The following is a 26,356-nucleotide window of genomic DNA, read 5'->3' on the forward strand; positions in this document are numbered from 1 at the left end:
GCTTGCTGTTCAAACTGCACAAATATCATTCCTGATCAACCAATCACAACTGCTCTGTCAGCGAATCACACTGGACTGAATGACCTCCTTCTGTGCTGTACCTTTCTGTAATTGTATGTTTGTCATTTCTATCACCAGCTTTGGAAGCAGACCTGCTGAATGACATTTTAAATGGTGCCAACCCTTCACTGCAGCTCAGCTCATCAAAACATTCACTGTTATCATCGGCCTGTTCGGCATCTTCCTGAGTTACATCTGCTGAACAACATTAGCTTCTCGCAGCTCCGCTTTCTTCACATTGAAAGCCAGTGAGAAATTATGCACAGTTTGAAATCTAAGCAACGGGTAAAAGATTGGAAGGAGAGTGTGACTGGGGATAATTGCTAATGGGAACAACTCTTGCACATTCCAGTATTCAGTATCTGGAAGAAGCGGGCAGATGAGATCACAATGCGTATTTATCCTGTTATCTGCAAAAATCCATCGCTTCTCAATGTCCTCCATCTTTCATTCACACTCCCTACTTTCCAGGGAAAGCTGGGATTCCTGAATTCGGTGTGTTCACATGAAGCAGCGAATTCATCTGGGAGCTGGAGGAACAGAGAGAGCTGGAGAAAAAGCAATGATAGAAGAAGGAGATCCCACATGAAACTGGCAGAATTTGATGTGTGTCAGTTGTTTCTATTGATGTATGATGGCAATGTGTTGCTTTGCACATTTGACAGGAGTCGCATTGATTAGGTTGGTGCATCTTGGAAATTGAAACTTGTACATCTGCAGCTTTATGCTCTTGTTAACACATTTGGTGCTGTCATTGCCTGAACAAGTCTTTTGTGTTCTAGCTAAACATACGATTGTTTCAATGAGAAACCAATCTGTGGTGAAAGTGGCCTGAAGTGAACAAATAGCAAAAGCAGCGTCGAGCAGCTCACTTGCAGTGAAGTCTGGCAAATTCACTGGTGCTCCAGTGATGAGAATTCGGTGCTTTTTCCACTGCAGACCTGGTTACATTCCCGGTCAGGGGATGAAACTTTCTTGCTGCAGTATGAACTGTCACAAAAAGAATGCATTACTTGCTGAATAAAAACATTAAAAAGCTCATTAGGGATAATATTTGTTCTTCTGTTCTCTTTGTTCTTTTCTTCTCTTTTGCCCCACCCCACTTAATTTTCTTGAAATCTGCAACATTTTTAACCTTTGCCAGTTCTGATGAAAGGTCACTGACTTGAAACGTTAACTCTGCTGCTCTCTCTACAGATGCTGCCAGACCTGCTGAGTATTTGCAGCACTTTTGTTTTTATTTCAGATTTCCAGCATCTGAAGTATTTTGCTTTTAAATGAGGGTTGATGAGGCTGGCATGCTTCATTTAATCTTCATGGATTTGAGCAAGGCTTTTTACAAGGTCCAATATGGAAGAATGGTCATCAAATTAAAAGCTTACACGATATTAAGACACCTGGCAAGTTGGATCCAAAATTGACTCAGTGGCAGGAATCGAAAGGTAATGGCAAAAGTGTATATTTGTGACTGTTAGCCTGTTCTCTGTGGGATTCTGACCTCTGGGGAGCCTAAATTTGGGAGTCTCACTTTTTTTTTAGTCGGAGAATATTTGTTCTGAACTCTCTTCGCTCCTCATTGAATACTTCCAACTGCTCTGACACTGATTTACCTTCAAGTAGCTGTTTTCAGTCCTCATTTAACAAATCAAATCTCCAATTAGTAAACGGGACCTTCTCACAATTTAAAATTTTAAATCTTGGTCTATCTGTATCCTTTTCTAACTATGCTAAATCCAACTGAATTATGATCACTGCCACTTAAATGCTCTCCCACTGATAACCCTTCCACCTACACAGATTTTTTCCTTAACACTACGTCCAGAACTGCCCCTTCTCTTGCTGGGTTTGCTCAGCATTGGCTAAATATTCTCCTGAATGCACTGTAAGAACTTTGCTCCATCTATACTTTATGCACTTCAGAATCTTCAGAATTATACATAAATATTGAATCTTAATTTCCACATTGATAAACATTGGATTGAATTTGATGCAGCTATAGAGCAGTGTCATTGAGCAACACGAAAGGAAATCGGTATTAAATTAAGTTAAAACTACAATTATCTATCACTGTGTAGCGTGAGGGCACTTCATGATGCAATGGTCTCTGCTCAAGACAAATTCTTAAAGAGAACATCCCCTCTTGCATTATTTAACTCTGCTAATATTCCCTGTTGTATTTTCAGATAAAGCTGCACCATGAAACATTTTGATGTCTTGAAAATGTGCAACCTCTCCATATAGCAACTGAACACTCATTCCCCAAGTGATCGGTAGGGATACTCACCACAGAAACATCAGGACAAGAATCGCACTGTGACCAGCCCTGGGTTCATCCAGCAGCCCCAGAGGAAGGATCTTTATTCCAGACAGTCACTGAGGAGAGAGAAACAAAGAGAGAAAAGGAGAAAGAGAATGACAGAGAGATCAATAGAGTCTGGAGTAGATGCTGAAAGGAACAGATTCACAATTCCGTATTTTACTTCATTGAGATTGACAGACGGAAAGCAAGAAAAGACACAAAGATGTACATTTAAACAGCGCCTTTCACATCATCAGGATCTCACAAAGTACTTTGCAGTGAATAAAGTACTTTTGAAGTGTGGTTTCTTCTGTAATCTCATGACAGAGAGAGACAGAGTGTTCGACAAAAATATTGATTCAGCAGATGCCAAAATATGATCTTAAGAATTACATCTCAATATGGAAACTATATTTCCAGGTCTGTCAAAATCTTATTGTTTGTTTGATTCCGGTTCAGTTAATGTAAACCTGAAGCAGAGTGAATAAATTCGCCTCTAATCCCTGATGAAACAGGGACAAAGCTTCCCAAATTCTATCAGGTCACCTTCCAGCCTTCTCTATTCTCGAGGTTTTCCTGTTTGCTTTAACCTCTCCATTCTGGTAAAAGTTGTGAGTGAACGTTTATTTTCCTGTTCACTGTGAGACCTGGCAGCAGTGGAAACAATTCCTAATGTCCGTGCGATTTGAAATTGTTCTTTTTTTGTTTTATTAATTCATTATCTCGACGTATTCATTACCTTAATCACTCGACTATGACTTCTCGTTCTCTCTCTGTTGAAATGTTGCTCAGTAAAAATGTCAATCATCAGCTGATTTGTAGCACATGGGCACTGAGTCGCTGAACAGTCTCCACTCAAGAAAATGCACAAAGAGACAAACTCGTCTTGTATTATTTTTACTCTGCTATTTTCCTCTGCAACATGTTAAAATAACGCCATACAACTAAAATAAATCAAGTTTGTGAAGTTTATAATCCAGTCACCTCCTCGGGGAATTGAACCACATTGACACACATAGAGTGAAACACACAGATATGTACACCGAGAGTGAGGGAGGCCGAAAGAGAGACAGACAGCCGGAAAGAAAGAGTGTCTCCAATTTGGCAGATTTTTGTTCCATTTCTAAAGGTACATTTTGAAATGCAAATGAGTAAATCCTGGAGGGATTGAAAGGTGCAGGATTTTATTACCTGTAATTGATGATTGGTTCTGTCAGGACCTGGTTAAACTTTGAAATCATCAGAAAGGTAGGCAGCAGGACACCAGCACTCACACACAATTCACAACAGATTGTTAAGTTTATCATCTTAACCACTCGGCGACAACTGCATGCAATAAAGTATTATACCTGGTAAATGGAGTTCGGTCATAAAAGCAGCAGCAAAGTTAAAAATAATCTCGCCCAATTTGGGATGAAACTTAGCACAAAAGCAAAAATACCGTTGTTGCTGGAAATCTGAAATAAAAGCAGAAAGTGATGGAAATACTCAGCAGGTTCGCCAGCATCTGTGGAGTGAGAAACAGAGTTAATGTTTCAGGTCAGAGATCTTTTCAAGAGATCTCGATGTCGACTCTTCTGCCAATCTTCCTCAATCTGTACTCTCTGGATCTTCAATCCTTCAGCCATTAGAAACAGTTCCTCTTTAATTCTTGGATCTAAACCCTTCATTTAAACATTCGATCAATTCTCCTCTCTCCTTCTCTGCTCGAAGATGAACAACCCCAGCTTCTCCCGTCTATCCACGGATCTGGAATCTCACATTCCTGTATTATAATTTCCTGCAGATTGAAGAAGTCAAAAGCCAAAACATTTGATGTTTTCAGTATGGCTGCTGAAATAGCCAGAATGTCATGAGCTTGGAGTCATTTAGAGATCATTTTAATATGACTTTGAAAAAAATCACCTCATGCTAATTTAAAATAACAGTTTAACATTCTGCTTTTGCTCCCCAGGTTGATTGCAGTGCAGTGATTCCATAACGTTAGAGTTATCATCTTTGTGTATTTGGGAACAGTCCCCAGTTCAAAACCACGTTGAAACCTTATCAAAACGCATTCTGTGAAATACCAGGAAACCTTGAGTGATAGACATTTGTCAATTCATGTTATCAAATTGCAATATATCACAGATTGTTACATTTGCTTTTCCTCTGTACAGTTCTGTACAATCAAGCTGTTCACAGCGTCTTTCACTCAATTTCCTTTCTACCCCTGTCAGAGCAGAAAGTCACCCTCAACGTTGAACATTACAGCTGATTTCTGTTCAAATTTGTGAGCGATTATTAAAGGATCATTCCGTGCTACCTCGGTTAATAACAGCAAGTCAAAGCTGTATGTCGCACATGAAAACAGTTACATCAATTATTCACCCATTCCCAATGCCACAGACAGTGAGACCGGGACAAGCAGCAATATTCTGAACACACACTCTCCAATCATCCACTGTCAACAGAAAACAACAAATCAATCAGAGGGTTACTGTACATCCGTGGGACACAGAACACGACAGCCCGGGCCAAACCTCCTCATACTCTGAGCACAATGAATGAGTCACAAGCAATAGTAACAAGTTTCAATATCGTTCCCATGTAAAATGTGTTCATGTTATTTAAAAGCTGACTGTTCTGAAAGTGAGCACCATGGGATTTGTGTTTTTCGTGTTTGTCTGTTAGGTTTGCAATTCAATTTGGGGTGGATATTGAAGAGAATCTCATATCAAAATGAGGACACAACGTAGGTAAACAATAAATCCCAGAATAATTCCTCAGTAAAATGGATTGCAATCTTTGGAGGGAGATGTGGCGAAGAAGTGGAAGATGGGAATGATGTTATTGATGATTGAGTGGAGTGTATTGCATCCTTGGGCTTTTGCTGATCAATTTCCTTTTACATCTTGGAACACAAAAAAAGCTGAGGCACCAGGAGGAAACAAACAGTTATCTCACTTTAATGAGAGATATGGCAACGCTACCGTTGGTTGCCTAGCTACCTCAGTCAATAGAGCATGAGGTTCTTAATTTCATGGTCATGGGTTAGAGCTCCATGTTCACTGTGATTGTTTTAAACTTTGCTGCTGCTTTCAAGGGTGAACCCCAGCTCTCCATTCCTCCACGACTGTCACCCGCGCTCAATCTGTGTCTTTCTCCAGCACGCTGTTGCGAATATCACAATTCCTGATTTTGCAAGTGAAAACTGTCCTCCGAATCACTGGGCATGTGAGAGACAAGTTTGTAGATGCAGCCTAATGTACAGTGAATGATAATACTTGAAAAGTGGGAAGTTCCAGTGCAGCTTTTGTACCAAAACCAAAAAGTTCTGAGTCACAGAATGAGAATGGTCACTTCCTGGGGGACAAATAGCATCGGATCCACGTCTAAAATGATTCCAATGCCAATTATAGGATTCATTAGATTCAGAGAGAAAAACTCGGAAACTCATCCTGAACGCAATTTACATGCAGATGAGCTATGAGGAAAGATTGGATAAGGCTGAGTTTGTATTCCTTGGGACAGAGGAAGCTCAGGGGAGATGTAATGGAGATGTATAAAATTATGAGGGACCTGTTTCTCAATAGACAGGCCAGAATGAGGTTTTCATTGCTGCAGTCACGTTTAGCACTGTCAGTAGAAGAAAAACATTCAAGACAGAAAGAGAGTCATGATAGGGGTAGAGTGGGAGAAAGAAGTCTGAAGTTGAACCAGAAAGTGAGAGTGAAGATTCATCATCACAAGTGGTTGAAGTGGCGACCAGGAAGAGTGGTGGAAGATGTGGTCCTCGCACATATTTAGTCAAGATGTTTGGTAGTGGAAAAGTTAAGTTTGTACACATAGTTCATTTATTTACCTTCAGAGGTTCACAAAAAAGAAAGAAGTTGGAAGGAATCAAATGAGTCTAATAAATCAGATAGTTTGGTTACGAGTTGAGCACCAATAGTTACTGAAACACAAATCATGCCAGAATCTTGTGCAAGAAAATGTTTGAGTTCAGATCCAAGGCAGAGTTAGAGAGACATGTCTGATGAAATGGAAATTTCAAATGTAGCTCAAGGTCAAAATCAGCCTCTGTTGAAGAAACCTCTCCTCAGACGGAGTCCAAGATGGATCAAGGTCTTTCCACAAGTTCTGGATGTTTGAGTCAGGATAGAAGGTGGCATTGAATTGGGGAGTGGCAAATGTGACACCCTTATTCAAGAAATATGTAAGGTCAGTCCTAGCAATTACATGCCAGTTGGTTTAACATCAGTGGTGGGTAAGATTTTCGAAACAATAGTCAGGGAAAATATCAATTTACATGTAGAGATGTTCAAGTTAATTAAGGATAACCAGAAGGGATTTGTAAAAGACAGATCATGCATGACTAATTTAATTGAATTTTTTGTTGAAGTAATGGAAACGTTTGATGAAGGGAGTGTGTTGAATGTTGTTTATATGGATTTTAACAAAATATTTGATAAGGTTCCACAGAAAAGGCTTGTTAACAAAATTGTGACTTTTGGAACAGGAGGGTCAGTGTCCATTTGAATAAATTATTGGCTGAAGGACTGAAAACAACGAGTCAATGAAAATGGTTGTTTTTCAGACTGGAGAATGGTAGATAGTGATGTTCCCCAAGATAACAGAATTTCAAAATTTGCTGATGACAACAAACTTGGAGCTGCAGCAACCAGTGAGCATAATATGAACAGCTGACAACGGGGCATAGATAGGGTAGTGGAATGGACAGAATGGTGGCAGATTGAATTTTATACTGACAAGTGTGAAGTGATGCATTTTGACAGAGGCATTAAGGAGAGGCAATGTAGATGTAATAGCATAATTCTAAAGAATGTGCTGGAACAGAGTGACCTGGGGGTGCAGGTGCATAGATCTTTGAAGGTGGCAAGATATATTGAGAGAATAGTTAGTTAAGCATAAGGAATCTTCGGCTTCATAAATAGAAGTAGTCAGTACAATTTTGGTGAACCTCTATAAAGCTCTGGTTAGCCACAACTCTGTCCTGTTCTTGTCACCACATTTCACGAACGATATGAGGGTCCTTGAGAGGGTGCTGAGGAGATTTAACAGAAGGGTTCCAGGGATGGAGCATTTTAGTTACAAGGTTAGGTTGGCAGAGCTGGCTTGTTCTCCTTAGAACAAAAGAGATTGAGGGGAGATTTAATAGAAGTGTACCAGATTATGACAGGCTGGGATAAGTTAGACAAGGAAAAATTGTTTCCATTAACAAATGGCACAAGGAGTGGTGACCACAAATTGCCAGTTCTGTGGAAAAAAAAGATGCGGGGAGTATGAGGAAGCACTGTTTTTATATCTCAAGTGATAATGACCTGGAACTCGCTGCCCACAAGAGTGGTGGAGTCAGAAATGATCAATGCCTTCAGGATGAATTCTGAGAAAAGTAAGCTTGCAGGGCTACGGGCATCGAGTCTGACTGCGTTGCTCTGTGCAGAGATGGCATGGACCGAGTTGTCTCCTTCGCTGCTGCAAATGACTATGAAGTTTTGCAGTGCACTCACGGCACGTGTCTCCTGTTCCTTTAATGTCACCTCATCGTTGTTTTCTTTCCCTTCTTCTGGCCAGTTCAGACGAACCTCTCTGCAGTGTGAAGCTGTTTCTCATTGCACCCCGTTTCTAAAATTAGGTGCTTCAGGTGAGGCTCGAACTCACAATCTCGGCACAGTTCATTCATTGCACTGCTGTATTAGTACCACGCGCAAACCGATTGCGCCACTGGCGACAGAACGCTGCCCATATAGTATGGGGAATTACAGGCAAGTTAGCCTAACATCAGTCGTCTGGAAAATGTTCTATTCTGTGATAAAGGAAGTATTAACAAGCAATTGGAAAATCATTGTCTGATCAAACAAAGTCAACATGTTTTTACCGAATGGAAATCTTGATTGACAGATTTATTCCAGAATTCTGAGTATGTAACTGAAAGGGCAGGAATGTGGTATAATTGGATTTTCAAAAGGCATTCGGTAAGATACCATCGAACATTAATACACTGGATAATCGCTCATGGAATTGAAGTAATATATTAACATGCGAGGAGGACTTAGAGGTTAACAGACAGAAAGCAACGAGTAGGGATAAATGGAGCATTTTCAAGATATCAGACCGTAACTCGTGGAGTGCCTCAAGGATCAGTGCTGGGGCCACAGCTATGTCCAATACCGAGAGTGTGGTGGAAGCAGATTCGGTCCTGGGTTGAAGAGAAGATTGGTCCTTATCATCATTGATGCCAGCCTTTAGATAATTCCATTAAATCCACGTGCTATCAAGAGACGGGTGAAAGCACTGAAAATACAAAACACGATGGGCCCTGACACAATTCCAACTGTCATACTGAAGATCAGTGCTCTCGAACCAGCTGTGGCCTGAGAGAAGTTGTTTCAGTACAATTGCAAAAAGCACATCTTCCTGACAATGCGAAATTAGCCCAGCTATGTCCTGTCTACAAAAATCGGGAAAAGTCCAATCCGCCCATTAAAGAACCAAGGGGGAATAAGAAAAGTGATAGGCAGAGAAATCAAGGGCCAGAATCAAACAGGGCCACAGTGAAAAATAGTGGGAAGGAGACAAGTAATGTTAAAAAGACAAGCCTTAAGTCTTTGTGACTTCACGTGTGGATTATTAACAATCTTCTTCTTTGGCCTCCTTGTCTCCAGATACAATGGGGAAGCGCCTGGAGGTGGTCAGTGCTTTGTGGAGCAGTGCTTGGAGTGGCGATAAAGGCCAATTCGAGAGTGACAGACACTTCCACATGTGCTGCAGATAAAATTGGTTGTCAGGGCTGTTACACAGTTGGCTCTCCCCTTGCATTTCTGTCTTTTTTCCTGTCAACTGCTCAGTCTCTTCGACTCACCACGCTTTAGCCCCGCCTTTATGGCTACCCACCAGCTCTGACGATCACTGGCAACTGACTCCAACGACGTGTGATCAATGTCACAGGACTTCATGTTGCGCTTGCAGACGTCTTTAAAGCAGAGACATGGACGGCTGGTGGGTCTGGTACCAGTGACGAGCTCACTGCACAATGTGTCCTTGGGGATCTTGCCATCTTCCATGCAGCTCACATGGCCAAGCCATCTCAAGCACCACTGGGTCTGTAGGATGCATAAGTTGGGGACGTTGGCGGCCTCGAGGACTTCTGTGTTGGAGATCCGATCCAGCCACCTGATGCCAAGGATTCTCTGGAGGCAGCGAACATGGAATGAATTGAAACATCGCTCTTGGCTGAAATATGTTGTCCAGGCCTCGCTGCTGTAAAGCAAGGTACTGAGGACACAGGCTTGATACACTCGGACCTTTGTGTTCTGTGTCAGTGTGCCATTTTCCCACACTCTCTTGGCCAGTCTGGACATAGCAGTGGAAGCCTTTCCCATGCGCTTGTTGATTTGTGCATCGAGAGACAGGTTACTGGTGATAGTTGAGACTAGGTAGGTGAACTCTTGAACCACTTCCGGAGCGTGATCACCGATATTGATGGATGGAGCATTTCTGACGTCCTATCCCATGATGTTCATTTTCTTGAGGCTGATTGTTTGGCCAAATTCGTTGTAGGCAGCCGCAAACCTGTCGATGAGACTCTGCAGACACTCTCCAGTGTGAGATGTTAATGCAGCATCGTCAGCAAAGAGGAGTTCCCTGATGAGTACTTTCCGTACTTTGGTCTTCGCTCTTAGACGGGAAAGGTTGAACAACCTGCCACCTGATCTTGTGTGGAGGAAAATTCCTTCTTCTGAAGACTTGAACGCATGTGAGAGCAGCAGGGAGAAGAAGATCCCAAACAGTGTTGGTGCGAGAACACAGTCCTGTTTCACGCCACTCAAGATAGGAAAGGGGTCTGATGAGGCACCGCTGCACTGGATTGTGCCTTTCATATTGTCATGGAATGAGGTGATGATACTTTGTAGCTTTGGTGGACATCCGATCTTTTCTAGTAATCTGAAGAGACCACGTCTGCTGACGAGGTCAAAGGCTTTGGTGAGATCAATGAAAGCAACGCAGAGGGGCATCTGTTTTTCACGGCCTTTCTCCAGTAGCTGATGAAGGGAGAACAGCATGTCAATGATCAATCTCTCTGCTCGAAAGCCACATTGTGCCTCAGGGTAGACATGCACGGCCAGCTTCTGGAGTCTGTTTAAAGCGACTGGAGCGAAGACTTCCCCACTATACTGAGCAGGGTGACTCCACAGTAGTTGTTGCAGTCACCGCGGTCACCTTTGTTCTTATAGAGGGTGATGATATTGGCATCGTGCATGTCCTGTTGTACTGCTCCCTCGTCCCAGCACAGGCAAAGCAGTTTGTAGAGTGCTGAGAGTATAGCAGGCTCAGCACTCTTGATTATTTCAGGGGTAATGCTGTCCTTCCCAGGGGCATTTCCGCTGGCCAGAGAATCAATGGCATCACTGAGTTCCGATTTTGTTTGCTGTTCGTCCAGCTCATCCATGACTGGCAGAGACTGGGCTGCATTGAGGGCGGTCTGAGTGACAACATTTTCCCTGGAGTACAGTTCTAGGTAGTGCTCCACCCAGAGGTCCATTTGTTTGCGTTGTTCAGTGGTTGTGTCCCCTGATTTAGATTTGAGGGGGGCGATCTTCTAGATGGTTGGCCCAGAAGCTCTCTTAATGCCATCATACATATCTCTGATGCTTCCGGTGTCGGAGGCCAGCTGAATATGGCTGCATAGGTGTTGCCAGTAGTCATTTGAGCAGCGCCTGGCTGTTGTTAGTGCAGCATTTCTGGTTGCTATAAGTGCTACAATTGTTAGCTCGTTGGGGGCTTTCTTGGAGTTCAACAGTGCAATGCGCTTAGCAGCTATGACAGGGTCCAGCTCTTCAAAGTGAGATTGAAACCAGTCTGCCTTCTGCTTCACACGTTTTCCATAGGTGATCATAGCTGACACATAGATGGCGTCTCTGATGTGGGCCCACTTGGTCTCTGCATCCCCTGTGGGGGTGTTTTGAAGGGCTTTTTCAAGTTGAATTTAGAAATTTATGTAACAGCTGTGGATAAGAAATTCTGCTTGGAGTGATGCAGCTTCTTTGGTTTGAGTCTAACCTTGCTGCACACCAGGGAATGGTCGGTATGAGCAATAAAGTGGATGAATTAATTGCGCAATTGGATGTAAACGGGTATGATATAGTTGGGATCACGGAGACATCGCTGCAGGCTGACCAGAGATGGGAAACGAACATCCAGGGTATTTGAAATAAAAACAAGAAATGCTGGAAATACTCAGCAGGTCTGGCAGCATCTGTGGAGAGAGAAGTTAACGTTTCAGGTCAGTGACCCTTCTTCAGAACTGGCAAATATTAGAAATGTAAAAGGTCATAAGCAAGTAAAGTATGCGTGTGGCAAGAGATAACAAGGAGAAGGTGGAAATAGGACAAGGTCACAGAATTGTTGGCCAGAAGGTCATGGAGCAATGATACATAAATTATGCGTTGAAAGACAAAGCATTCGTACAGAAAGGGTGTTAACGGACTGAAAATTGAACAGCCGCAAGTACAAACATGAAAAAAATAGTGGGTAAGCAAATTGATCAAACTAATGTACGGCAGATGAAGTATAATGTGAATAAATGTGATGTTATCCACTTTGGTGGCAAAAACAGGAAGGCAGATTATTATCTAAATGCCAAAAAAACTGAGAGAGAAGAATATCCAACGAGACCTGGGTGTTCTCGTTCGCCAGTCGCTAAACGTAAGCATGCAGGTGCAACAGGTGTTTAAATAAATGCAAATGTTAAAATGGCCTTCATTGTGATAGGATTCGAGTGCAGGAGCATGAATGTCTTGCTGCAATTCTACAGGGCCTTGGTGAGGCCACACCTGGAATACTGAGCAGTTTTGGTCGCCTTATCTGAGGGAGGATGTTCTTGCTCTCGAGGGAGTGCAACGAAGGTGTACCAGACTGAATTTTGGGATGGCGAGACTGACGTATGAGAGATTGAATTGGTTAGGATTATATTCGCTGGAGTTCAGAAAAGTGAAGGGGTGGGGGCGGGGGTGGGTGGTGGGTGTGGGGTGGGGGCGGGTTGTGTGTGTGTGGGGGTGGGGAGGGGGATCTCATAGAAACCTATAAATTTCTAACAGGCATTGACAGGGTAGATGCAGGAAGGATGTTCCCGATGGTGGGGGAGTCCAGAACCAGTGGTCATAGTCTAAGGATACGGGGTAAACCATTGCTCAGTGACACTCAGTTTGGGTTCCGCCAGGGCCACTCAGCTCCTGGCCTCATTATAGCCTTGGTTCAAACATGGACAAAAGAGCTGAACTCAAGAAGTGAGGTGAGAGTGACTGCCCTTGACATCAAGGCAGCCTTTGACTGAGTATGGCATCAAGGAGCCCTGGCAAAACTGAGGTCAAGGGAAATCAGGGGGAAAGCCCTTCGCTGTCTGGAGTCATACCTGGTGCAAAGGAAGATGGTTGTGGTTGTTGGAGGTCAATCATCTGAGCTCCAGGACATCACTGCAGGAGTTCCTCAGGGTAGTGTCCTAGGCACAACCATCTTCAACTGCTTTATCAATGGCTTTCCTTCAATCATAAGGTCAGAAGTGGGGATGTTCGCTGATGATTGCACAATGTTCAGCGCCATTCGTGACTCCTCAGATACTGAAGCAGTCCGTGTAGAAATGCAGCAAGACCTGGACAATATCCAGGCTTGGGCTGATAAGTGGCAAGTAACATTCGCGCCACACAAGTGCCAGACAATGTCCATCTCCAACAAGAGAGAATCTAACCATCTCCCCTTGACATTCAACAGCATTACCATCGCTGAATCCCCCACTATCAACATCCTAGGGGTTACCATTGACCAGAAACTGAACTGGAGTAGCCATATAAATACCATGGCTACAAGAGCAGGTCAGAGGCTAGGAATCCTGAGGCGAGTAACTCAGTTTCTGACTCCCCAAAGCCTGCCCACCATCTACAAGGCATAAGTCAGGAGTGTGATGGAATACTCTCCACTTGCCTGGATGGGTGCAGCTCCAACAACACTCAAGAAGCTCAACACCATCCAGGACAAAGCAGCCCGCTTGATTGTCACCCCATCTACAAACATTCACTCCCTCCACCACCGACGCACAGTGGCAGCAGTATGTACCACCTACAAGATGCACTGCAGCAATGCACCAAGGCTCCTTAGACAGCACCTTCCAAACCCGCGACATCTACCAACTAGAAGGACAAGGGCAGCAAATACATGGGAACACCACCACCTGCAAGTTCCCCTCCAAGTCACACACCATCCTGACTTGGAACTATATCGCCGCTCCTTCACTGTCGCTTGGTCAAAATCCTGGAACTCCCTTCCGAACAGCACTGTGGGTATACCTACACCAAATGGACTGCAGCGGTTCAGGAAGGGAGCTCACCATCACCTTCTCAAGGGCAATTAGGGATGGGCAATAAATGCTGGCCTGGCCAGCGTCGCCCACATCCCATGAATGAATTTAAAAAAATTCAGGACTGAGATGAGGAGACGTTTCTTCACCCAGAAAGTGGTGAACCTGTGGAATTCGCTCCCCCAGAAAGCAGTTGAGGTCAAAACATTGTATGTTTTCAAGCTCTTGGGCTCAAAGGGATCGATGGATGTGGAGGAAAAGCAGAAACAGATTAGTGAGTTGTATGATCAGCCATGATCATAATGAATGGCGGACCAGGCTCGAAGGGCCGAATGGCCTACTCCTGCTCCTATCTTCTATTCTTCCATTTTAAAAGACAGATGGTTGTGTTGTTGGGCGTCAATCATCTCAGCTCCTGGACATAATTGCAGGAGTTCCTCAGAGTCTTGTCCTGGACCCAATCAACTTCAGATTCTTCATCAATGACCGTCCCTCCATCACGAGGTCAGACGTGGGGATGCTCGCTGATGATTGCACTATGGTTGGTACCATTCTAGACTCCTCAGACACTGAAGCAGTCCATATGCATATGCAGCAAGGCCTGGACTACAGTCAAGCTTGGACTGATAAACGGCAAGTTACAGTCACACCTCACAATTGCTGGACAATTTTCATCCCCGACAAGAGAAATTCTAAACATCTCCCCTTGAAGGCATTATCATCGCTGAATCCTCCACCATCAACATCCTGGGGATTAGGCTTGCCCAGAAACCAGGAACAGCGATAAACATACTGTGGCTGCAAGAGTGGGTCCGGGGCTGGAAATTCTGCAACTCATCTTCTAACTCCCCAAAACCTGTCCACCATCTAGAAGGCAGAAGTCAGGGTGTGATGGAAAGCTCTCCACTTGCCTGCATGATTTCAGCCCCAAACACACTCTGAAGGTTCAACAGCATCTAAGACGAACCAACCTGCTTCATCATCACCCTATCCACCACATTAAACATTCACTTGCTCCACTATGGTGCACAGTGGCAGCAGTACGTACCATATACATGATGTACCGCAGCAACTCACCAATGCTCCTTTCACAACTGCTTGCAAACCTGCAACCAGTATCACCTCGAAGGACAAGAGCAGCAGATGCATGGGAACACAGCCACCTGCATGCCTCCCTCCAAGTCACACAGCATCCTGACCTAGAACTATATTGCTGGGTCAAAATGCCGGAATTCCCTCCCTAACATCACTGTCTGAGTACCTCCCCATATAGACTTCAGCGGTTCAAGAAGGCAGCTCACCATCACCTTCCCAAGCACAATTACTGATGGGCAGTAAATGCTGGCATTGCCAGGGACTCTCATATCCCAATAAGGAAGAAGAAAAATAATGGGTAATTATCTGAAGAGAAACATTTGCAGAGCTATGTTGAAAATGCAGATGTGTTGGACCAGCTGAGTTGCTCTTGCAGAGAGCCAGGATGCACAAGAAAGGCCCTATGATCTCCTTCTGTACTATAACAATTTTGTTATTCTGTTCTATTCTGTTGTAAAAAGAGAAATTTGGCTTCAACTGCACAATATGCTGGTTAGACCATACCTGGAATACTGTGTATAGTTTTGGTCACAGCACATTATAAAGGATACACATTGGCCTTGGAAACAGGGCAGTGAAATTTCACCAGAATGCAGCCAAGGCTCTAATGGTTAAATTATGAGATGTGATTAATTAAAATAGGCTTGCATTCCATAGACTTTGGGTGGTTAATGGGTGATTTGATTGAGTATTTTAGGATCAGGAAATGAATGAGGAGGGTAAATAGAGAGAAACGTCTTTTTCACTTGATCATTGTGGACAGGAAGCTAACTAGAAAAATTGTACTCAATTTTAAATGGTGAGGGAGCATTCCTTTTCTCCCAGTGTGCACATTCTGTCATGAATCGTCCTGTTGAAAGGCACTGAGAGGGTTTCAGAGCACAGCTACTGAAACATCTGCAGATGGTGAATATCCAGACTCCTTTTGAATGAGTCGAGTGTTTCTGCCCCAACTACCCATTTAGATAGTGAGTTCCAGACCCTCACCACCCTCTGGGTGAAAAGACTTCTCCTCATCTCCCATCTCCCTTCTAACTTTTCTACCAATCACTTTAAATCTATGCCCCTCGTCTCTGATCTCTCTTCCAAAGTAAATAGGCCAGTCACCTCCACTCTATCCAGGCCCCTCAACATCTTGTACATTTCAATCAGATCTCCCGTCAGCCATCTCTGTTCCAAGAACAACCCGAAAATAAATTAACAACTCCATTTCCCATAAGATTTTCAAAGCTGGAGACTGGATTTTCCTTTTCGTACCATTCAATTTTTCGCACTCCCAAGTGCAAATACTTTCCAAAACAGCCTCGCTGTCCTTCGCCTTTCATCATGCCCAGGGATGAGGAAATTCAGTTATGTGGAGATTCTGGACACGTGGCGGCCAAATACAAAGCAGCTGTAAGCTGGAAGGCCACCAGACAAAGGACTGGAAGTAGAGTAAGTGCTGCAACATGTGTGATGAGGACACCTGGACAGGACCTACCCAAAACGCAGCCTCAGTTACACACAGGCAGAAATAATCAAGGAGAAACAGGAGGAAGGAACAGCAAACATGTCTGCTGCAAAGTTCCAAAATGTGAACCACATTGACTCACACAGAGTGAACAGTCATATACACCAAAAGTGACGAAAGCCTAAAGAGAGACAGCCAGGACAAAACAGTGCCACTAATTTGGCTGAGTTCTGTTTCATTTCTGACTTCTTAAAATTTATTTCATGGGATATGGGCATCGCTGGCAAGACTAGCATTTATTGCCCATCCCTAATTTCCCTTGAGAAGGTGGTGGTGAGCTGCCTTCTTGAACCACTGCAGTCCATGTGGTGTCGGTGCACGGACAGTGCTGTTAGGGAGGGAGTTCCAGGATTTTGATCCAATATCAGTAAAGGAACGGTGATATATTTCCAAGTCAGGATGGTGTGTGGCCTGGAGTGGAACTTGCAGATAGTGATGTTCCCAATCATCTGCTGTCCTTGCCCTTCCAGGTGGCAGAGGTCACGCGTTTGCAAAGTGCTGTCGAATTGCAAAGTGCTGTTGAAGGAGTTGTGGTGAGTTGCTGCAGTGTATCTTGTAGATGATACACACTGCTGCTATTGTGCTTTGGTGGCAAAGGGAGTGAATGTTTGTGGTGGTGGATGGGCTGCCAATCAAGTGGGCTGATATGTCCCGGATGGAGTTGAGCTTCCTGAGGGCAGCTCCAATATCATTCAAGTAAGTGGAGAGTATTCCATCGCACTCCTGACTTGTGTCTTGTAGATGGCGGACAGGCTTTGGGGTGTCAGGTGTTGGGTTAATCGCTGCAGAATTCCCAGCCTCGGACCCGCTGTTGTAGACACAGTATGTATGTGGCTAATTCAGTTCTGTTTCTGGTCAATGGCATCCCCCAAAGTTGTTGATAGTCGGGGTTTCAGCGATCATAATTCCATTGAACTGGGGTTCCATTCCCAAAGCGGTTATAATTTGTGTTATATCGGTGACCAATGGTGTACCACAGGGATCGGTGCTGGGACCCTTGCTGTTTCTTATATCAGCAGAAAAGCTGCTCAGGTGGAAAGTTCAAAATAAAAGCATCACATGTTCGAAAGATTCAGCAGATCAGGCAGCTTATGTCGAGAAATCCTCTTCACTGAAAAAGATCTTTCTCAAACAATTGTGTTAGACTATCACAGCTGATTCAGTGGGACTGTGACTGGATAATGGTGAATACTCTGTGTTGTGGTCACAGCAACTCCAAATCCAGACAGAGCTTGCTTTATGTCTTAAACCGGCTGCTGCACCAACTAATGGAATGCAACAAATAACCAATCCTTACTTCTTGAAAATGAATTTCTTCTTGATGGAGAAAAAAAAACTACTGTCTCCTTTTACAGTATTTCACTTACACATGCCTGTGCTTCACGTTCCAACATTCAAACCCGCCCCTTCTCTCAGATTATTCCTTCCACTATTAACACTCACTTGCTTCCATTTCATTTCACTGCGGCTTAGCTGACTGTAACATTCACTTTCACGGTCTTAAAGCCGTTAACATCGCTCGGTTACCACCGCTGTTTCGAGGTTACAAACGTTCCATTCACACCAATGTTCATTTGGACCTTGAACTGAGTCTATACACTTCGGTCCGACCGCTCGGCAGACACATGCTACAAAAGCAGGGCTGGCCTTTGGAAGGCCAGCGGTGGGTTGTTGACAATATTTCTTTGGGGAATCTTCTTTGCCAAGGGATGTGAATTGATGAACTGGGTTTTGTTTTCATGGCAGATGATGTTTTTCTCATGAAATGTGTTCTGTGATGAATTAATGGAGAAAGAAACTGGAACACACTCCCTGAAGGGGTGGTAGCGGCAGGAACACTAACAACATTTAATAAGTATTTAGATGAGCACTTGAAACGCCATAGCATACAAGGCTGCGGGCCAAGTGCTCGAAATGGGATTAGAATAGATGGGTGCTTGATAGCTGGCACAAATACGATGGTCCGAAGGGCCTATTCCTGTGCTGTATAGCTGTATAACTCTAAAGTTGATGAGGGTAGCGGTAATGTGATTGATGTTGTGGAGATGGACTTTAAAAAGCATTTGGTGAAAGACCACATAATCAACTTGTTAGAAAAATTAAAGTGATGGAATTAAAGGACCAGTGACAGCGCGGATACATAATTTTCTGAGGTACATAAAACAGAGAATAGCGAGCAGAGAAGAGGACTGATTTCCAGGGTGATGGGAAAAAGCTGGATTGTGGGATTAAACTGACTGATTTTTCAAAGAGCCGGTGCAGGCTCAGTGGGTTGAGAGGATTCCTTCTGTGTTGTAAACTACACTGATTCCATCATGTTAATTTTAACATACACTGGGAGATGCAACTCAACTCAAGGCTCAAAGACAATGATTCCCCAGAATATGTCTAATTTCAGCAATTGTCTAATGCATTGTACCAATGATTTAATTAGAAGAGCAAGCAGCATCTGAGCTGTGATGGCCGAGTGGTTAAGGCGTTGGACTTGAAATCCAATGGGGAATTTCCCTGCGCAGGTTCAAACCCTGCTCGCAGCGGCTTTGCGTCATTTTTCTTGAGTTGACTACTCACTTTGCTGGTTGGAAATGTTCAAATGTCTCAATATCAATCAGAGATCGTGGATTTGTCATAAACTGAACAAAAGGCAAAAAATGTGTGAGAAATAAACAAACAAATCAGCAGAAATGGGAAAAGCAGTTAATATTGAAAAGCGTGGGTGAGCTTCACTGGTGTTCGAGTGGCGTGGGCTCAATGCATTCACTCTCGCGTTCTGGGTTCGATTCCTGGTCAGAAAGTAATCAGTTTTTTTACTGTGATGACAACTCTCACAAACGTGACTGACATTAAAAAGAAACAGCAAATGGTTCGCAACTCTGCCGGTCATAGAGTTATATAGCAGAAAAACACGCCCTTCGGCCAAATGTGTCTGTGCCGGTCATGAAGAACCTAACTATTCTCATCCCATTTTTCAGCACTTGGTCCGTAGCCTTGTATTCTCTGCCGTTTCAAGTGCTCATCGAAATACTTGGTAAATGTTGTGAGGGTTCCTGCCTCTACCAACCCTTTTCAGGCAGTGTGGTCCAAATTCCAAACACCCTCTGAGTGAACTTTTTCCCTCAAATCCACTCTAAACCTCCTGCCCCCGACCTTCAATCTATGCCCCCTGGTTATTGACACGTCCGCTTAGGAAAATGTTTCTTCCTGTCGAACCTATCAATGCCCCTCATAATTTTGTATACCTCAATCGTGTCCCCCCTCAGCCTTCTCTACTCTCAGGAAAATAACTCGAGCCATTTCAGTCTCTCTTCATAACTGAAATGCTCCAGGTCAGAAAACATCATCGTGAATCTCCTCTGCACCCTCTCCAGGGCAATCACATCCTTCCTATAGTGTGCTGCCCAGAGTACTGTGCACAGTACACCAGCTGTGGCCTAACTAGCATTTTGTACAGTTCCATCATAACCTCCCTGCTCTTATATTCTGTGCCTCGGCTAATAAAGGCAATTATCCCATATGCCTGCCTAACCACCTCATCTGCCAGTGCTGCTGCTTTCAGTGGTCTATAGACAAGTACACCAAGGTCCCCCAGACATTCTGTACTTCCTAGGGTCCTACCATCCATTGTATATTCCCTTGCCTTGTTAGGCCTCCAAAATGCATCACCTCACACTTATCAGGATTAAATTCCATTTGCCACTGCTCCACCCATCTTACCAGCCCCTCTATATCGTCCTGTAATCTAAGGCTTTCCTCCTCACTATTTACGACACCACCAATTTTCGTGTCATCTGCGAATTTACTGATCATACCTCCTATATTCACGTGTAAATCATTCATGTACACTACAAACAGCAAGGGTCCCAGCAGTGATCCCTGCGCTACACCACTTGTCACAGGCTTCCACTCACAAAAACAACCCTCGACGACCACCCTCTGCCTCCTGCCACTAAGCCAATTTTTGATCCACTTTGCCAAAGTTCCCTGGATCCCATGGGCCCTTACCTTCTTAACCAATCTCCCATGCGGGACTTTATCAAAAGACTTACTGAAGTCCATTTGACTACATCAACTGGTTTACCCTCATCTACACATCTAGTCACCACCTCAAAGAATTCAATCAAGTTAGTTAGACACGATCCCTCCCTGACAAAGACATGTTAACTATCCCTAATTAATCCCTGCCTCTCCAAGTGGAGATTAATCCTGTCCCTCAGAATTTCTTCCAATAGTTGCACAACCACTGATGTTAGATTCACCGGTCTGTCATTACCTGGTTTATCCCTGGAATCTATCTTGAAGAAAGTTACCATATTCGCTGTCCTCCAATCCTCTGGTATGTCTCCTGTGGCCAGATAGGATCTGAAAATTTGTGTCAAAGCCCCTGTGATCACCTCCCTTGCCTCACATCATAGCCTGGGATACATCGCACCTGGGCCTGGGGATTTAGCAAATTTTAAGCCCGCTAAAACAGCTAATGATTCCTCCCTATCAATGTTAATGTGTTCAAGTATATCACAATCACCCTCCCTGATGTCTACACCCACATCGTCCTTCTCCATAGTGAACACAGATGAAAAGTAATTTTTAAAACCTCACCTATAACCTCCGGCTCCACACACAGATTGCCACTTTGGCCCCTAATGGACCCCTGTTTTGCCTGTAGATTCTATACCCTGGAATATTGAGCTGCCAGTCCTGCCCCTCCATCAATCATGTCTCTGTGATATCAATAATATATTAATCCAATGTGATAATCTTCGCCCTCAATTCATCTGCCTTACTGGTAAGATTCCTTTCATTAAAATAGATGCAATCCAGCCTTGCATTTTTCACTTGTGCCTTAACAATATTTGCTCTGCCTTCCACACTGACTCCATTTCTCTTTTATATTTGGCTGTGCATCATCCCCGACTGTACCTCCACTTTGTATCCCAGCCCCCTGCCAAAATATGTTCGCACCCAGCAACCCCACCCACACCGCCCCAGCACCCCCCCCCCCACCCCAGCCCCGGACCCCCAACAGCACTAGCAAACCTCTCAGCAAGATTTTGGTCCCGTTCCAGTTCAGGTGCAACCCACGCAACTTGCACACCAGTAACATACCCAGTGATCCCTCCTGCACCATCTCCTCAGCCACGCATTCATCTGCTCTATCCTCCTATTCCTATACTCACTCACACGTGGCACCAGGAGTAATCCGGAGAATACACCGTTTGAGATCCTGTTTTTCAATCTTCTACCTAGCTCCCTAAATTCTTGTTGCAGTGCCTCATCCCTCTTTCTGCCAATGTCGGTGTGTACCACGAACTCTGAATGTTCACCCTCCCCCTTCAGAATGTCCTGCAGCTGCTCCATGACATACTTGACCAGAGAACCAGGGAGGCAACATACCATCCTGGAGACCGTTTCCCACCACAGAAACGCCTATCTGTACACCTCACGATAGAATCCCCTATCACTATAGCTCTTCCACTCTTTTTCCTGCCCTGCTTTGCAGCTGAGCCACCTGCGGTATCTGTGGAGAGAGCGAAACACAATTAAAGGTCCAGGTCGGTGATTGTGCAGCAGAGCTGAAGAAGTCAGAGATGTAACTGGTCACTAACAGTTATAGAGACAGAGCTTGGGATGGAAAGGGGAACATGTTAGAACACAGAGTGATGAACTGATGAAAGTGAGGAAAAGGCCAGGAAAATATGGGTGGCAGGCAATGGGGCAGATATTTCTGCCTGCTGCTCAATCTGCACAAATATCATTCCTGATCAACCAATCACAACTGCTCTGTCAACGAATCATGCTGGACCGAATGGCCTCCTTCTGTACTGTACGCTTCTGCTATTGTATGTTCATTAACAGCACTGCTGCTGCCTTCACAGTCATTCTACCAACTTACAACCAATTAGAGCCAAATACACATTGAAAACCAGTGAGAAATTATGCAGAGTTTGAAATATAAGCAAGTGGTAAAAGATTGGAAGGAGAGTGTGACTGGGGATAATTGCTAATGGGAACAACTCTTACACATTCCAGTATTCAGTATCTGGAAGAAGCAGGAAGATGAGATCACAGTGCTTATTTATCCCATTATCTGCAACACCCATTGTTTCCCAATGTCCTCCATCTTTCATTCCCATTCCTGGCTTTCCAGGGAAATCTGGGTTTCATGAATTCGATGTGTTCACATCAGGCATCTAACTCACCTGGGAGCTGGGGGAACAGAGAGAGCTGGACAAAAAGCAATGATAGAAGCCGAAGGAGATCCCACATGAAACTGGCAGAATTTGATGTGTGTCAGTTGTTTCTATTGATGTATGACGGCAGTGTGCTGCTTTGTACATTGATGAGGTTGGTTCATCTTGGAAATTGAAAATTGTACATCTGCAGCTTTGTGCTCATGTCAACACATTCGGTGCTGTCATTGCCTGAACAAGGCTTTTGTGTTTCAGGTAAACATTTGATTGTTTTAATGAAAAACTAATCTGTGGTGAAAATGGCCTGAAGTGAAGAAATAGCAAATGTAGCGTGGAGCAGCTCACTTGTAGTGAATTCTGGCAGATTCCCTGGTGGTCTTGTGGAATTCAATGCTTTCTACATCGCAGACATGGTTATATTCCTAGTCAAGGAATGAAACACGGTCAGGGAATGAAATTTTCTTGCTGCTGTATGAAATGACACAAAAATACATTCCTTGCTGAATAAAAACGTAATAAAGCTCATTAGGAATAATATTTGTTCTTCTGTTCTCTTTGTTCTTTTGTTCTCTTTTGCACCACCTCACTTTATTTGCTTAAAATCTATTACATTGCTAACCTTTGCCAGTTCTAGTGAAATGTCGCTGACCTTAAACGTTAACTCTGCCGCACTCTCCACAGATGCGGTCAGACTTGCTGAATATTTCCAGCACGTTTTGTTTTTATCTCAGATTTCCAGCATCTGCAATATTTTGCTTTTATATTAGGGTTGTTGCGACAGGCGTACTTCTTTTATTCTTCATCAATTTTAACAAGTTGCAACATGGCAGACTGGCAGATATGAAGCAGTGTCACTGAGCAGCACGAACAGAAATCAGTATTAGATTAAAATCACAATTATCTATCACTGTGTACTGTGAGGGCACTTCATGATGAAACGGTCACTGCTTCAGAAAATTCTTAAACAGAACATTCCCTCTTGCATTTTTATCTCTGCTAACATTCGCCATTATATTTTGAGATGAAGCTGCACCATGAAACATTCCGATGTCTTGAAAATGTGCAACCTCCCCATGTAGAAATTGACTCCACACTCCCCATGTGATAGGTAAGGATACTCACCACTGAACTAAAAAGGAAGGAACACAACTCATAGTTGTGTATCCGCGACAGAAGCATCAGTCCAAGAATCGCACTGTTAGCAGACCTGGGTTCATCCACCAGCCCCGAGGGAGGATTTTTATTCCAGACAGACACCGATGAGAGGGAAACAAAGAGAAAAAGAGAGAAAAGGAGAAAGAGAATGGCAGAGTGTGGAGTAGATGCTGAAAGGAACAGATTTACTCCACAATTCCATATTTTACTTCACTGAGACTGACAGACAGAAAGTAAGAAAAGAAAAGAAACCAGCACCTTTCACGTCCCCAGGATCTCACAAAGCACTTTCCAGTCAAGGAAGTACTTTTAAAGTGTGGTTACTGCAGTCATTTAATGGCAGAGAGAGAGAGAGAGAGTGTTGGACAAAAATGCTGATCCATCAGATGTCAAAATATGATCTTAAGAATTGCATCTCAATATAGAATCTTTCTTTCCATGTCTATAAAAATCTTGCTGTTTGTTTGATTCCGGATCAGCAAATGTGAACCTGAAGCTGAGTGACTAAATTTCGCCTCTAATACCTGATGAAACAGGGACAAAGCATCGCAAATTCTATCAGGTCACCTTCCAGCCTTCTCTATTTTCGAGGTTTTCCTGTTGGTTTTCAGCCCTCCGTTCTGGTATAAGTTGTCAATGAACGTTTATTTTCCTGTTCCCTGTGAGAGCTGGCAGCGGTGGAAACAATTCCTAATGTCCGAGGGATTTCACTTTGTTTTTTTTAAATTTATTAATTCATTCTCTCGATGTATTCATTACCTAACCACTCGACTATAACTACTCGGTCTATATCTGTTTAAATGTTGCTCAGTTAAAATTTAAATCATCCTCTGCTTTTTAATACACCGGCAGTTAGTCGCTGAACAGTCTCCACTCAAGAAAATGCAGAAAGAGACAATCTCGTCTTTTATTATTTTTACCCTGCTACTTTCCACTGCAACATTTTAAAATGATGCTACACAACTAAAATAAATCAAGTTTGTGAAGGTAAAATTCCAGTCACCTCCTCAGGGAATTGAACCACATTGACACACATAGAGCAAAACACACAGATTTGTGCACCGAGAGTGAGGGAGGCCGAAAGAGAGACAGACAGCTGGAAAGAAAGAGTGTCTCCAATTTGGCAGATTTTTGTTCCATTTCTAAAGGTACATTTTGAAATGCAAATGAGAAAATCCTGGAGGGATTGAAAGGTGCTGGATTTTATTACCTGTAATTGATGATTGGCTCTGCAGGGACCTGGTTAAACTTTGAAATAATCAGAAAGGTCGGCAGCAGGACCCGAGCACTCACACAGAATTCACAACAGATTGTTAAGTTTATCATCTTAACCACTCAGCTACAACTGCATGCAATAAAGTATTATACCTGGTAAATGGAGTTCGGTCATAAAAGCAACAGCAAAGTTAAAAATAAACTTGCCCAACTTGGGATGAAACTGAGCACAAAACCAAAAATACAGTTGTTGCTGGAAATCTAAAATAAGAGCAGAAAGTGCTGGAAATACTCAGCAGGTTCGCCAGCACCTGTGGAGTGAGAAACAGAGTTAATGTTTCAGGTCAGTGATCTTTCAGCAGATCTCGATGTCACCTTTTCTTCTGCCAATCTTCTTCAATCTGTACTCTCTGGTTTTTCAATCCTTCAGCCAAGAGAAACAGTTCCTCTTTAATTCTTCTATCTAAACCCTTCATTTAAACATTTTCATCAATTCTCCTCTCTCCTCTGCTCGAAAATGAACAACCCCAGCTTCTCCAGTCTATCCACGGATCTGGAATTTCACATTCCTGAATTATATTTTCCTGAAGATTGATGACGTCAAAAGCCAAAACATTTGATGTTTTCAACACGGCTGCTGAAATAGCCAGAATGTCATGAGCTTGGAATCATTTATAGATTATTTAAAGATGAATTTGAAAAAAATCACCTCGTGCTAATTTAAAATAACAGTTTAACATTCTGGTTATGCTCCCCATGTTGATTGCAGTGCAGTATTTCTATAACGTTAGAGTTATCATCCGTCTTGTATTTGGAAACGGTCCCCAGTTCAAAACCACATTGAAACCTTATCAAAACACATTCCATGCAATACTAGGAAAAGTTGAGTGATACACATTCGTCAATACATGTTATCAAATTGCATTAAGTCACAGACCTGTTACATTTGCTTTTCCTCTGTACAGTTCTGTACACTCAAGCTGTCCACAGCGTCTTTCACTCACTTTCGTTTCCACCACTGACAGTGCAGAAAGTCATCCTCAAAGTGGAACATTACTGTTGATTTCTGTTCAAATTTGTGGGAGATTATGAAAGGATTATTCTGTGTTGCCTCGGTTAATAACAGCAAGTCTAAGCTGCATGTCACACATGGAAACAAATACATCAATTATTCACTCTTTCCCAGCTCCACAGTGAGTGAGACCGGGACAAGCAGCAATATTCCACCTCCACACTCTCCAATCACCCACTGCCAACACAAAACAACAAATCAATCAGAGGATTACTGTACATCCATGGGACACAGGACACTACAGTCTGGGCCAAACCTCCCCATACTCTGAGCACAGACTCAGGAGTGACTGAGTCACAAACAAAAGTAACAACTTTCGAAATCGCTTCACTGTAAAATGTGTTCATGTTATTTAAAAGCTGACTGTTCTGCATCTGAAAATGAGCACCATGGAATTTGTGCTTTTCGT

At 43.4% G+C, this 26,356-nt stretch overlaps 1 non-coding gene across 1 annotated transcript; it reads left to right on the top strand.

The window, feature by feature from the left end:
• Nucleotides 1-18,770: 18,770 nt before the first annotated feature.
• On the top strand, nucleotides 18,771-18,854 carry trnas-uga (transfer RNA serine (anticodon UGA)). Its single transcript has one exon. It is a non-coding gene; the product is annotated as a tRNA-Ser (tRNA).
• The last annotated feature ends 7,502 nt before the right edge of the window (nucleotides 18,855-26,356 follow it).

This window comes from Heterodontus francisci, chromosome 34, assembly GCF_036365525.1.
Source record: "Heterodontus francisci isolate sHetFra1 chromosome 34, sHetFra1.hap1, whole genome shotgun sequence".
Classification (NCBI taxonomy): domain Eukaryota; kingdom Metazoa; phylum Chordata; class Chondrichthyes; order Heterodontiformes; family Heterodontidae; genus Heterodontus; species Heterodontus francisci.